General features: G+C 41.5%; 1 pseudogene; it reads right to left on the reverse strand.

Annotated features, from left to right (window-relative positions):
- Positions 1-1534: 1534 nt before the first annotated feature.
- Positions 1535-2126, reverse strand: LOC103199796 (annotated as a pseudogene).
- Between the last annotated feature and the right edge of the window lie 11597 nt (positions 2127-13723).

Raw genomic sequence — 13723 nt, forward strand, 5'->3', positions numbered from 1 at the left:
TCAGCCAAGGGTGATTCAGGCTCTTCTTGGCAATTTTTTATCAATGACCCATTGGTGAAGAAGGAGGTAGTGGCTCTTGCTCAGTAAGTGAAGTTGCAGGGGTTTGGGTGTAATTGTGTGTTATGGGGACTGTTGTCTCCCACTCAGTTAGACACAAATTGCAATTGAATAACCATAAAAAAAACTTTTCAGTCCTGTGGGTCTGGAGTGTCCTTGGGGTTGCTGGAAAGCAGAACGTGTTCTTAAGCCCCAGGAATCTGCGAGAGCGCTGTCTCTTTAAATATCCAAAATAGTCAAGCCACTTTTAAACCTTCAAAATGGCGGCACCCTCTGGACTGGCAAAAGTCTACAGCTCAGCCCGCCTTTCTTTTCACCTTCTTTGTTTATTCCCCAGCCACTGTGCACTGTCCTCTGTGCAGTTGCTGGTAGCAGGGTTGATTTTTGGTTAATTCTTAGGTCCTACCAACACTCGGGAATCTCCAAGCTGTCTGTGCTGTCAGGATCACTCAGGATCACTGCCAGACCGCAGCTCCGTATGTCTCCTTTTTTGGTATTTTCCTGCAAATTCTTCTGCTAGTTGGGGCTTAGTCCACTTCTATATCCTTTCCTTCAAGGTTCAGGGGTCCAGGATTATCTTCTGTGCTGTGTTAATTGGTTTCCCTTTTCTTTGTTGAAGAGGGTCTATGCAGTCTTTCTGCCTAGTCCGCCATCTTGCCGGTCTCCCCCCACACACACACCAGCTATTATGAATACATTTTTTTCTTTTGGTGAAAAAAATAATTAAAATGAACATGAAGGCGCAGGATTTTTATTGATGCTGTTAAGGATTTAAAAATATGCCAAAATTGTGCCATATATCCAGTTTGCCCCCCTGCCAAACCCCATGCCTAGCTAGTAACAATCACTCTACAACCCACAAGAGTACAATGGCACCATTTTAGGACAACATTTTATTTCCATATTCCAATCCCTGAAATAGATACAGGATACTAAAAATTAGAGGGCTTCAGTGAAATTCTAGGATTCTGAAGTTCCCTCATGAACCAAGTCCCAAGATCACAGAATATTTGCATGTTAGAAATAATAGGAACCAAACCCTCACACCAGGGAACATTTGAATATGAATAATAGTTCTGGCTATTCTCATTTACAGAATTGAGTGATGTTCCCAAAGATAACTCACTGCTGTTGAGTGGGATCTGACTCATAGTGACCCCTCCTTTGATTTCCTAGACAGTATCACTACAGAAGTAGATTGCCTAACTTTCCTTCTGAGGAGTGTTTGGTGGGTTTGAACCATCAGCCTTTTGGTTAGCAGTCAAATGCCTTAAGCACTACACCAGCAGAACTCCATTCCCAAAAATACATACCTCTTTAAAATCTGAATTGGAAAAGAGGGACAAACCCTGATCCTGGATCAGGTCTAGTACTACCCAGTGTCCTACACCTCAGAGAAGGCACCTAATGACATTAGGCAAAATCCAAAGCTTATTATCTACATAATCCATGCTTTACTTATTTATTATTATTTTTTTTAAGTTTGAAAATTCTTTATATTTCTATAATTGAGACAAATATTTTTGATAGCCGAGGTTACCTCTAAATGGTGAAACCAGAGCCAACTATTAAGCATCCAGAATGCTACCATTTCTCTTTTAGCATGTTCTTTGTTCTCCTCTTCTAGATGTAGATGTCTATTGAGTTTGATTATCTGTCTTCTTAATGAAACTGTACAAGTGTCATGTTATCTGAAGTTCCTTGAATTATTACATCTATATTTGAAATGATGAAGATTAGAAATGGTAGCAGCAGACCCGCCACACAACACAGGTATGGAGTCATTTCTGACCATCTGTCCATCCTGGCAAACAGCATTTTCACTCATAGAACAACACTCTCTTTTTAGCCTTCCAATGGCCCAGATTTCTTCATTTTGAGGGGTTGGAGGAAGTCTTTCTAAATCCAGAATATCTAGTGGTCTTTCACTCAGTGTAAGTACATGAGGTAAGGTGTTCAGTGCCAGAGACTTAAGGGGAAGTTGACTGAATAAGGTCAATATCTGCTGTACTTGAAAATGGAATGTCATCATTATTTCCTGCAACAGCAATCCTCTCTGTAACCTGCATTATTACACTAGCATTTGGAACTCCTTCTTGAAATCCTTGTTCCAAGTCAGCGTTTGTAGGTACTACTTTTAATTTTTCTGGGACCCTAATTCACTGATGGTTACTTTCGGTATATTCCATTTCATATTGAATTCGACTAATTTCCACCATCTCAGCAGCAGTGGGAGAAGGAAATGTTGCCCTATTCACCAAATATGCAACAACTACTGCTTGCTATTCAGCCCTATCTTCTTCTGGGCAACATATTAAATCCTTTAACTTGCTTGAACAGGCAGGTGCTGGATTTAGAACGATTTTGTCCCCCTAGGCTTGCTGGAGGGTCCCTGGTGAGTGTCATTCACTGGCTCCCTGGGTGCTCAGGTGGGTGCTCAAGGCTGAGCACACAGAGGCCCTGGGACCCCAAATCCACCCGTAAGGGCTTGGAAGTGGGAGGAAGTTATGTGAGTTCCTAACTTCGTCTCCCCCTTCCATTTCTTGTCTTGGGCAAGACAAGTGATACAGACACCAAGATGGAGGATTGTAGAAGGAAAGGCAATCACAGACCAGGCTGCTGGCAGTTGGCAGCTGGAAGCCTGAAGAATGGCAAATTTGGAAACCAGGCAGGGTGGTGTCTGGGAAGGATCAGAAGGCTGACTTCCATATTGCTATTAACATTCTCTTTCCTGACTTGGGATGTGGGTACATAGCTTCATGATAAATCATAACAAATTTTGTGTACCTCTCTGTATTTTTGTTACACATAAAGGTTTTTTGGGAAAAAATCTAGGGCCTTAGTAAAACCTAAGAGGCTAGAGGGAGCTTTGAGAATTCAGAAATGAATTTTCCATCATCCTGGAAGGAGGAGGGCTTTTCCTTTAAAGGAAATAACCAAAAAATACAAATTAAACCCACTGCCATCCAATGGATTCTGACCCAAAGTGACTCCCATTGCGTTTCTAAGGTGGTAAACCTTTGTGTAAGTAGATTACCTCATCTTCCTTCAATGGAGCAACTGGTGGGTTTAAACCACCAACCTTCTGCACATGCTGTTCTGTAACCAGCTTTTCCCACATAACTGACCATGTCAGTTTTCGTAGATGGTGTGAGTGTACATGGTCAAATTGACGGCTCCCTGTGACTCCAAAGGCCCTCCAGCCTCTGAGTTAAGGCCCTTATAATCCTTCTGTGTGTTAATACAATAACCTCACAACTGGTCTCCCTTTTTAAATTTAGTTTTCTAATTCTTCCCCAACTCTGCTGCTAGAATGATCATTCTATAAAAACTCAGAGATCTGTTCCAATAAGGACTATAGTCTAGAAAGTTTGCCAGGGCAGTTCTACTTTGTCACCTGGGTCACCATGAGTTAAAATCAGCTCCATGGCACCTAAGAACAACAATGTGTATCTGGTCATATTAAGGAAAATCTAAACAAAACTTTTATAACTTTCTGTGTTTTAAGCATAAATTTTAAACTCCACAGCTGAATCCATAATCTGCTTTCTACCTTGCTTCAGGTCTGGCACTACCTTCACATATTCAAGCTATACAGAATTACTTGCAGTTTCCTAACAAACCATGGATTTTACTTTTTCTACCTCTTTCGGTTTGGAAATTACTGCTCCAAGATTCCCTACCCTTGCTCCACTTAACCTAGCATCTCCTTAACTGACTCCTTCTCAGGCTTCCAAGCTTAGTTACTTCCTTGGGAAGACCCTTGCAGTCAAATGTAGCCATGTACATTAATAACAGGAGGCTAACTGCTATAGCAAATGTCCCCTAAATCCCACCAAGTGGTTACATCAAAGGTGACTTCTCACTTATGTCTCCAGCCATGTGGGTGAATGGTGGGTGGTATGGGGAGAACTCTGCTCTGTGCAGTCTTTTGGGATAAGACTTAGTCTTTGATATTCTCCACCAAGTCCTCTGCATCCAGGCAGCAGGTGAGGGAGGAGCATGGCCACCTGTGTGGCCAGGTCTGGAAGTGAATTCCACCCCTTTCAGCTCTGTTCCACCAGGCAACTGGTCAGTTTGGCCCCACCAAACTGTAGTGAACATGTGATCCAGTTTTGTTTCTGGAGGAAAAGACACCAGGGTTTGGGGAGTGCTATCTCTGTCTTTGTGGGTCTGTGGTCCCAAAGCCTCTATGTCGCAGCCTTCTGCATATTGATTGGGCACATTGTCCTTGTTAATTAACTGCTCCATGTCTTCATTTAGGAGTTGGCTCCCTGAAAACAGGGATCCTATCTAATTATCTGTGTTCCCTGAGAACTAAGACCCATTATATATGAGGAGCTCATTGTGGTGTGAATTAAGCTATGTGAAAAGGAGTTTGTCTGTTGCATTAAATCATATGAAATTGCTGATATTTGACCATTTTTGGCCTAAAAAATGGAAGTTTTCTAAAGTTGATACTTTGAAAACTCCAGGGAAGTCTGATTGATATTGGATTCTCTTTTATGTCCCTGGTGGCTTTGTCTGAGTGATGTAGTAGTAAAGAGCACTACTCCTAACCTCATTAGATATGTGTGGGCAGATAGTTCATATCTCTCAGCTTTGGTCTCCCATCTATAAAACGGAGATGAAATAATACTGATCTCATGAAGTTTTATGAATATTAAATGAATGAAGATAGGCAAAACCTTTAGAAATGTGCATGACACCATACAGTAAACACTCAGCAGTTATTAATTTCAATTATTATTATTACCATTATTAGACACTCAATTGGAATGTTATCCTACTAGTCAAGAATTCTTCACTTGTAAGTGATAGAACTTTAATAAAAAGGAGATTAAATGTCTGAAACAAATGTTTGACTTTGTCTGGTTGATAGTGATGGGCATGTGAAGGTTCATTATCCTCTCACTCTACTTATGCTTAATTTGGAAATTTCTTCTATAACGAGTAAAATAAAAAATATGTGTCTTTGAATATGGCTAGATCCAACTATTGTCTACCAGGAATTTCTCTTTCCCTGTATGGAAAGCAGTCCCCAGTTCCCATCCAAAAAGCTGTGGAGAGAGAGCTTCTCTTGTCCAGCAAAGTCTGAAAAGCTTCATGTCTGTGCTTGCATGGCTTGGCTCGGAGCCTGTGCTTGTCCTGGAACCTATGCTGGCCAAAGAAGGAAAGCATGCTGATGGTTCAGGTTTGGTTGAAGAGGTAGGAGATGTTTGGTTCATGTGAATTCTAGAATGGAAGGGTTGTTCCCTGGCAGAAAACTGTGGTGCAGTGACCAGGAGAGAGGGGTTGATGCTGGGCAAGCAGCAGCGCCAGGTGTCTCTCTCAGTGCTGTCTCCTATGGCACCTCTGTGATCTTAGGAGGAAAACATTTTGTGGCCCAAATAAAAGTTAAAACCTCCCAGGGTCAATATTAGTCCAGCGTTGCACTCAGGGTCAAAGTAATATTTCAGAAGGCATCCAGAAGATAAAAACCACTGTGAGATACCACTTCACTATGAGATACCACTTCATTTTTACTAGTATGATACTGCCTCAGAAATCCAAGGAGGAGTCACTATGAGTTGGGTCCGACTCCACAGCACATAACAACAACAACAATACACACACACACACACACACACACACAACAAGTCCTAGTGAGTATGTGAAGAAATTAGAACCTAATACTGGTGGGAATGTAAAATGTTAACAGTTTGGCAGTTCCTCAAAGGCTTAAACACAACAATTCCACTTCTAAGAAGATATCCAAAAAACATGACAGCATAGACTCAAAAAGATATGTGTACATTTGTGTTCACTACAACATTACTCACAATAAGCAAAAGATGGAACCAACTCAAGTATTTATCAACAGATGAGTGGATAAACAAAATTTGATATATACATACAATGGAACATCATTCAACCCTAAGGAGAAAGGAAGTTTTGATGCGTGTCGCATCGTGGATGAACTTTGAAAACATTAATGAAATAAGTCAGGTGCAAGAAACCTTGAGTGAAATAAGTCAGATGAAAGAAGACAAATATTGTTGATTTCACTTATATCTAGAACAGGCAAATATAGAGAGACAAAAGTTTATTAGTGGTTATCAGAGACTAGGGGAACTAGGGAAGAGGAGTTAAAAAACACATCAAATTGAAAATGTTAAACTAGAAAAATAATAATGAACACAAATCTAGATTTAAAAAAATGAACTCAGATCTTTGTGTGTATCTTGAAAACCATGTGCAGTGCATTGAATAACTTAATATGCTCTTCTAGGCATGAAAAAAGGAGATCTGGTGGCAAAGTGGTTAAAGTATTTGGCTACTAACCAAAAAGTTGGCAGTTCTACCACATCAACTGCTCCATGGGAGAAAAATAGGCAGTCTGCTTCCAGAAAGATTTACAGCCTTGGAAACCTAGTAGGGCAGTTCTACTCTGTTCTATAGGGTTGCTATGAGTCAGAATCGACTTGATGATAATAAATTTTGGTTTTGGTTTTAACCACAGACTTTGTAACTCACACCAAATGACTGGAGGAGATTATGCAAAAGTGAGGTACTTGTGGTCTACCAATGGGATTGGGTAAATTTCCAATAATGTAAATAAGGTGCATGGCTTGCTTGTAGGGGTAAGACCACACAAATAACGTGTACAAAATCTTAATGTGGGGATTGGTGCATTTTGCCATGCTGCTAGGCTTAAAACGAGCCATCACAGAGGTGGGAAGTGGGGATCTCACCACTATCAGTAAAGAAGAAGCAGGAGTGGATCTGAGATCCCTCCTTGATTCAGGAGATTGAGGGAGAGAGAGCTGTAACACTTTGCTGAAATGATGAGAGATATTGAGAACCAGCCACAGAGAAATGGTGGCAGTGAACCAGGACATCTGACAGGAGGAGATACTGCAGGAGACCTGGCAGGAGACTGTGAAGTGGACTTACTGGCCCATGGAACAAGAGTGCTTTTGGGCAGGAGGGTTCCTAGTGGAGTGGGGTGCCTCTGAGATTATCAGCAGAGCTAAAAGAGCTTTGTAACATTGCCTGAACAGATCAAAGGCCACAGGGCCCTAGAGTTGAGAGAATGATGCCAGAGAGAAGTGGCATTACTGAAAAAAGACTATCCTGATTGACGAATTGTATCCTGAATCATTTCTGATCTGGAATTGTAACCTGTTAATTTCCAGATAAATCCCATAATGAATGAATATTGTCTGTGAGTTCTGTGTAGTCATTGCAATGAATTATTGAACCCAATAGAGAAGAATAGAGTGCCATGAGAGGGATGGTCGAGGTCAGAATTGGCCAAAAGTGTTAAAGGGTGGCAGCATGTCTGAACGCCGCCTTACAAAAACCAGCTTTGGACTGTCAAGGTTCATCTTGATTCTCTCCCCTCCTTGTGAAGTTAGAGGAGATCAGATGCCACTCTATGCCATTTTTACTCCATGAAATGGATTTCAGATCAAGACTCATATTGCTCATTATCCTCATTTTTTCCTATTTTTCCATATCCCACTGATCCTCTGGACCTACTACCAGATGTATCTCCAAATTGCATCCTCAACCTCTCCCCTCATACATAATTTTCTCCTTTTTCCCATATACCCTGCTGTCTTAGGTTAGGTTCTCTAGAGCTGGCACTCTGAATTTGGACTTCTAGCCTCCGAAACTGTAAGAGAATCATTTCCTGTTTGTTAAAGTCATCCACTTGTGGTATTTCTGTTGTAGTAATCAGTAAAGAAAGAAGACAGAATTTACTGTCCAAAGAGTTAGGTGCTGCTCTAACAAATATCTGACATGTGAAACCAAGAGTAGGGTGTATCTTGGACACAAGATACCTGTGCTGAGACCATGACAGAGACACTGGCAGGGAGATGTAGGCAGCAGAGCTGAGAGACCAGCACAAGGCAGAGCTACGGGTTTGCCAGCTCATGGAACAAGAAAGCTGAATGCTTTTGGGTAGGAGGCTTCCTGTCAGAGCAGTTTTCCTTCAGGCACAAATTGGTAGATCTGAACAGCTTTGTAATACTTGCTGGAACAGGGCAGAGGCCAGACTGGCTTCTTCAGTTGAACAAGAAAATGAAAGCAGAGCTCCTCAGTCTCAAAGGGTAAGACCATGGCCTCCGGGTTTCAAAGGGTGGAAACACAACAGCTTCCTAGGTTTCAAAGAGTCAGATATTCACTGATTTGGTTCTGGAAAGTATGGGCTACCATACATGAGTGCCTATGGGATGAGGCCATATCTGCTGCCCAAAAGTGAAGGGGTGAGACTGCCATGTTCAAGAGACAGAAGAATGGGGCTTGCCAGGCTAAGGGGGTAAGGTCGCCACTCAGATGAACTAGGAGAATTGGGCCACCCAATGAAGGAGATCTGTACAGATGACAAGTTGACAAAGGGTAGAACTCGGTAGTTAAGAGTATGTGTCAACTTGGCTGGGCTGTGGTTCTGAGTGATGTGGCAGCTCTATGTAGTTATTCTCCATGATGAAATTTTATGTGGTGTAATCAGCTCCATGGTGGAATCTGTTGTGAGCAGCTAATTTGTTGCCTTTGGGGTGTGGCCTGCTTCCTACATATGTGGAGAAGATTTGGGAAAAGTCTCTAGACTTTTGGCACATTTAAATACTGCATTTGGCTGAGCCTTAATCTCCAGTTTCTGGACTTGAACCAGTGGCCTGCCATGTTGCCTACTGATCATGGGATTGTGCCAATTTACCTGTTGATCTTGGATTCATCAACCTCAGCAGCCAGCATCTGCATGGCTCAGAAGAAACCTCTAGCCTGCTCCAGTGGGCCTGGATAAGAGCCAGAGCTGAAGCCCAAGGTCAAGGGACCTTCCCCTAGTGGTGGCATTCTGAAGCTGGACTTATAGCCTCCTGTTCTGGTTACCTAATGTTGCTCTGACAAGAATATACCACAAATGGGATGGCCTTAACAAACAGGAGTTTATTCTCTCACACTTCAGGAGGCTAGAAGTCTGAGTTCAAAGTGCCAGGCTCCAGGGGCTGGGTGAAAGCCCCTCAACTTTGGGCTTCAGCTCTGCTCTTGCTCCTGGCCCACTGAAGCTAGAGGCATCTCTTCACTCAGGCTGACAAGCCTAAGGTCGACAAAGAAAATGGCACAGTCCTGATGTTACCAAACCAAATGGCAGGCCATTGATTCAAGTCCACTGTAAGTCCCAAGGTTGGGAGAACATGGCAGGCTGCTGAGCAACGACAGAGCTACATGCATGGTCCAAGCATGCCATAAGCTAGAGACTATTCTCCAAGGCTTCTCCTTATATATGGGAAGCAGACCACATCACAAAGGCAGCTACTCAGTGTTTGTGTTAGATCCCACCATGGAGTTGATTGCCAGTCTCATTATGGGGAATAACTACCACCAGCTGCCTGGCCACTCAACCAGGCCCAGCCAAGTTGACATACAAATTTAACTACCATAATTACTTGTCTGGAAACCACAGGAGTGGTTTCAATTCCAGACCCAAAGTGCAACTAGAGGTCTCAGGGGTTTTACCAGGCTCTATCAGAGCAGCAACCCTGATCCCCTCATTCCACATTGTTCTCCCACTCTATCCAGGATCTTCTACATAGATCTCCCTCCAAGTGGTAGACAGAGGTAGCTGGGCACCATCTAATTCTTCTGGACTTGAGGATCCAATGGTCTACCAGTCCCTTGGACTAATTGTTTCCATGCATCTTTAGTTTTCTTCATTCTTTTCTCTGGACAATAAGTGTGTTAGACTGGGTTTTCTAGAGAAGCAAAACCAGTAGAACTTAGAGAGAGAGAGAGAGAAATTTATCTTAGAAAAATGGCTCACAAACTTATAGAAGCTGGCAAGTCCCAAGTTCTTGGATCAAACATCAAGCTGGAGGCTTTTCCTGACTCACACAGCTGCAGGGGCTGAAGAGCTCAAGGTTAGCAGGCAGTATCCTGGCTGTTGACTTCAATGAATGATAAATCCAAGGCAGGCTGAATGGTGGATTGTTTGCATATGGACAATTGTAGGCAGCACAACAGAATCCCAGTCCACAGAAGAATGTTTCTTTTCCCAGGATGTACATAAATATACTGGAAGCAGGCCACATCCCTAGGGAAACTCCCTTTCAATGGATTGGCTGCTCAAAACATATACATCTGGTCCCATCATTGGAACAACCCACATCACAATTACTTAAACCACACAGAATTGTGGTCCATCCAAGTCAACACACAGCTCCAATTATCACACCTCCAAAACTGTAAGAGAATAAATTCCTGTTTGTTAAAGCTTGTGTTATTTCTTTTATAGTGGCTCTAGAGAACTAAGACTCCTGCCTTCTTCCATTTCCACATGGCACAATGTCTAAGATATTTGGCTGCTAACCAGAAAGTAGGTGGTTCAAACCCACCAGCTGCTCTGCAGAAGGAAGAAGGGGTAATATACTTCAGTAAAGATTTACTACCTTGGAAATCCAGTGGGGTTGTTATGAGTCGGAATAAACTCTATGGCAGTAGGTTTGTTTTGTTTTTTTGGTCCCCATTATTTATATTCTCCATATCAAAGGAAAAGGGAGAATGAAGTCAGCAAGCAAGAGTCTTCCGTCCTTTCAGTGGTGGTGAGCTGGGGCAAGAAAGGCCTGGAACACAATGCTCTCCAATGTAATCCTTTGGTCGTGTAAGAATATGGTGTGACAATAATGGAAGGCCTTCAGACCATCTTACAATGGTGAGTCAGACACAGTACCTTCCTTCAAGAAGTTTAGAGTCTATTGAGTCTCCATTAACAAGTATGGTGTGGCTTCCACACATCTATGACATAAGAGTGGGAAGTGTGATTGTGGGCAGTCTCAATAGAGATCATGCTTCACAGTAATAATTAGCTGTGCCTTATTACAAAATGGCCTCATTTGTAATGCTGACTTAATAATCCCTAAACTGTACTGGTAGCACAGTGCCTAAGGCACTTGACTGCTAACCAGAAGGCTAGTGGTTCAAACCCACCAGCCACTCCTCGGAAAGAAGGTTGGACAATTCTTCTTCTGTAGTGATACTGTCTTGGAAACCCAAGGAGGGGTCGCCATGAGTCGAGGCTGACTCGATGGCACATAACAACAACAAAACTGTACAGGAATTTTTGAGGGTGACAGGATGTACATAAATCTACAACTCAGACTGGCACACAATAGGTGCACATCTCCTGGGGCCTTATGTTTGAAAGGTCTGAAAGAGGGCCTGGACCTAACGGATGCTTAGGGAACCTTTGTTGCAGGACTAGCTGAGAAAGCTCTTACCCTGTCTGATGAATGGCAATCCAGGAGACTCCTGAACCAGGGTGGGCTGTACTGCCCTTATAGCACTTAAGTACAGTTGTTGCCTCTTCAGTCAATCTGGAGTACAACAGGGCTAAGATAAATGGGGCTCAGAAGTGCTCACTCTACAGTACAACCAGCACACCAAAAACAAACAAACTAAACTTGCTGCCATTCACTATGACCATGATGACACCCATGTGCTACAGAGTTGAACTGCTCCATAGGATTTTCTTGGCTGTAATCTTTATAGAAGCAGTTCATCAGGGCTTCCTTCTGTTGTGCTATTTGGTGGATTTGAATTGCCAATCTTTTGGCTAAGAGGTGAATGCAAACTGCTTGCACCACCCAGGGACCTATACAGCCAACACAAAGATGCAATTTTATCCTCAATTGAGGCTAATCCACGTAGTCATTGCCGAGTAACTGCTATAGGCTATGAGTTGTTTTTGTAGCTCATAGAAGAAAATTAGTAGATGTTGTTCAATAAATTAGTAACATAATTAAAACAGGAACAACTCCTGATTCATATTGTTGAGATCGGTACACTTCATCCCATTGTACAGAATGTGGGATGACATCAATATTTTGGCCTTAGTTTCCACAGGAGTCCTAGTTTTTGTCTGTGGACATAGCATAATTATTTCTACAGATTCCTTTCATTGTCACAGATATTCCTGCTTTGCTTGATAAATTATATGTTCAGCTTACTAAGGAAAGATGTCATATTGCATGTTGAACTATAATCATTAGGCTTTCTTTGGAAGAAAACTCAAGCTTCAACATTTTATAGACTGCTGAGGTAGCAAAGAACTAGAGTAATAGAAATGTCATTAGGATCTCTTTACATAAAGGCTGAATTCTGGGCATGGGTAGACTGAGATGTCTACACATTTCATTGTGACGCAAGAAAATGGTCAGTCCAATATGGTCTTGAATCTATGCTGACAATTAATATGTGACACAGAATTAAATCAGTGCATGACAAAAGAAATGATGATGACAGGAGAATAAGAACAGTTAGAAGGTTAGAACTATATGTTGTCTGTGCATTACTGATGGTACAATATTTACTATTACTTATAGGATACAGTTCCCTTGTTATCTTTATACAAAGCAGAGTTATAACTGTTGATGTTTCATTGTAAGAGTGGACTTAACTGCATGTCTCATATAATATTTGTATTTTATTTGCAGATTAAGTCTTGATAAAATTTGTGGATGGTGTCAGTGTTTGCACTGTAAAATTGGAAGCTCAGGTTTAGAGTTAAAAGAAACAAGCACAAGGAGATAATGTTGAAGTTCACACTCAAGCCTTTTGAATCCAGATAATGTAATCTTTCTGCAGTGTTAATACTGGACAAGCTATTCTGAGAACTAAGCAAGAAAAGTGCTGTACTGTGTCTTACTATTCATGCAATAGAGAAAGTAAGTTTGTGACTTCTTCTTTGTTGTATGCTGGTAATTTTTACTTATTACAAAATAATTTTTCTTCCTTTTCCTGCCTTCTGTTACTTACTTTACTCTAATTATTTTTTAAAAATTTTATTTATTTAATTAATTGAATAATACAAAAAGTTGAAAATTAAGAAAAAGTACAAAAGGTAATGTAATACCAACTTTCCATTTCACCTAAGTCCCCTGGTTCCCCTCCCCATACACAGCCAAGGTTGGTGTTGTGTTTGTGTGTGTGTGTGTGTGTGTGTGTGTTTTCACATCTACTTCTTTCATTGTTGTTGTTGTTGTTATTTGCCATCGAGTCGACCCCAACTCATAGCAACCCCTCCTTGGGTTTCCAAGGCAGTATCACTACGGAAGTAGGATTGCCCAACCTTCCTTCCGAGGAGTGGCTGGTAGGTTTGAACCACCAGCCTTCTGGTCAGCAGTCAAGTGTCTTAGGCAATGAATACATAGGACTTCTTTCTCCCTTCTTTTAACACAAATGGTAGCAATCTACATATCATGTCCTACATTTTACCTTTTTTGCTTAACAATGTATCTTGAGGATCATTTCATATCAGTACATAAAAGGCTTTTTCATTTTTCCCTATGGTTTCCTAGTATTCCACTGGTGAATATGCTGTAATATATCAGAAATGCTACTGAATATAACCTTGTACTTTTGTCATTGTTCATGTGTGAGTGTATTTATAAGAAAAATTCTGGGGATGAAATACTTGGATCTAATGGTATGTATTTTTGTAATTTTGAATGATATTGTCAAACAATCCTGCATTGAAGTTGTACTCCTGCTAAAATTGTGTGAGAACAACTCACTCTTTGATTGAGTGTTCAAAACTAAGCATTTGGAATACAGTAAGATATGCAACACTCATCTTCCCTTTATAGCTCCCTGGAATTTGAATGAGATCTTACTATCAAAA

This window comes from Orycteropus afer, unplaced genomic scaffold (assembly GCF_000298275.1).
Source record: "Orycteropus afer afer isolate SDZICR_OR568_19922 unplaced genomic scaffold, OryAfe1.0 scaffold00121, whole genome shotgun sequence".
Lineage (NCBI taxonomy): Eukaryota > Metazoa > Chordata > Mammalia > Tubulidentata > Orycteropodidae > Orycteropus > Orycteropus afer.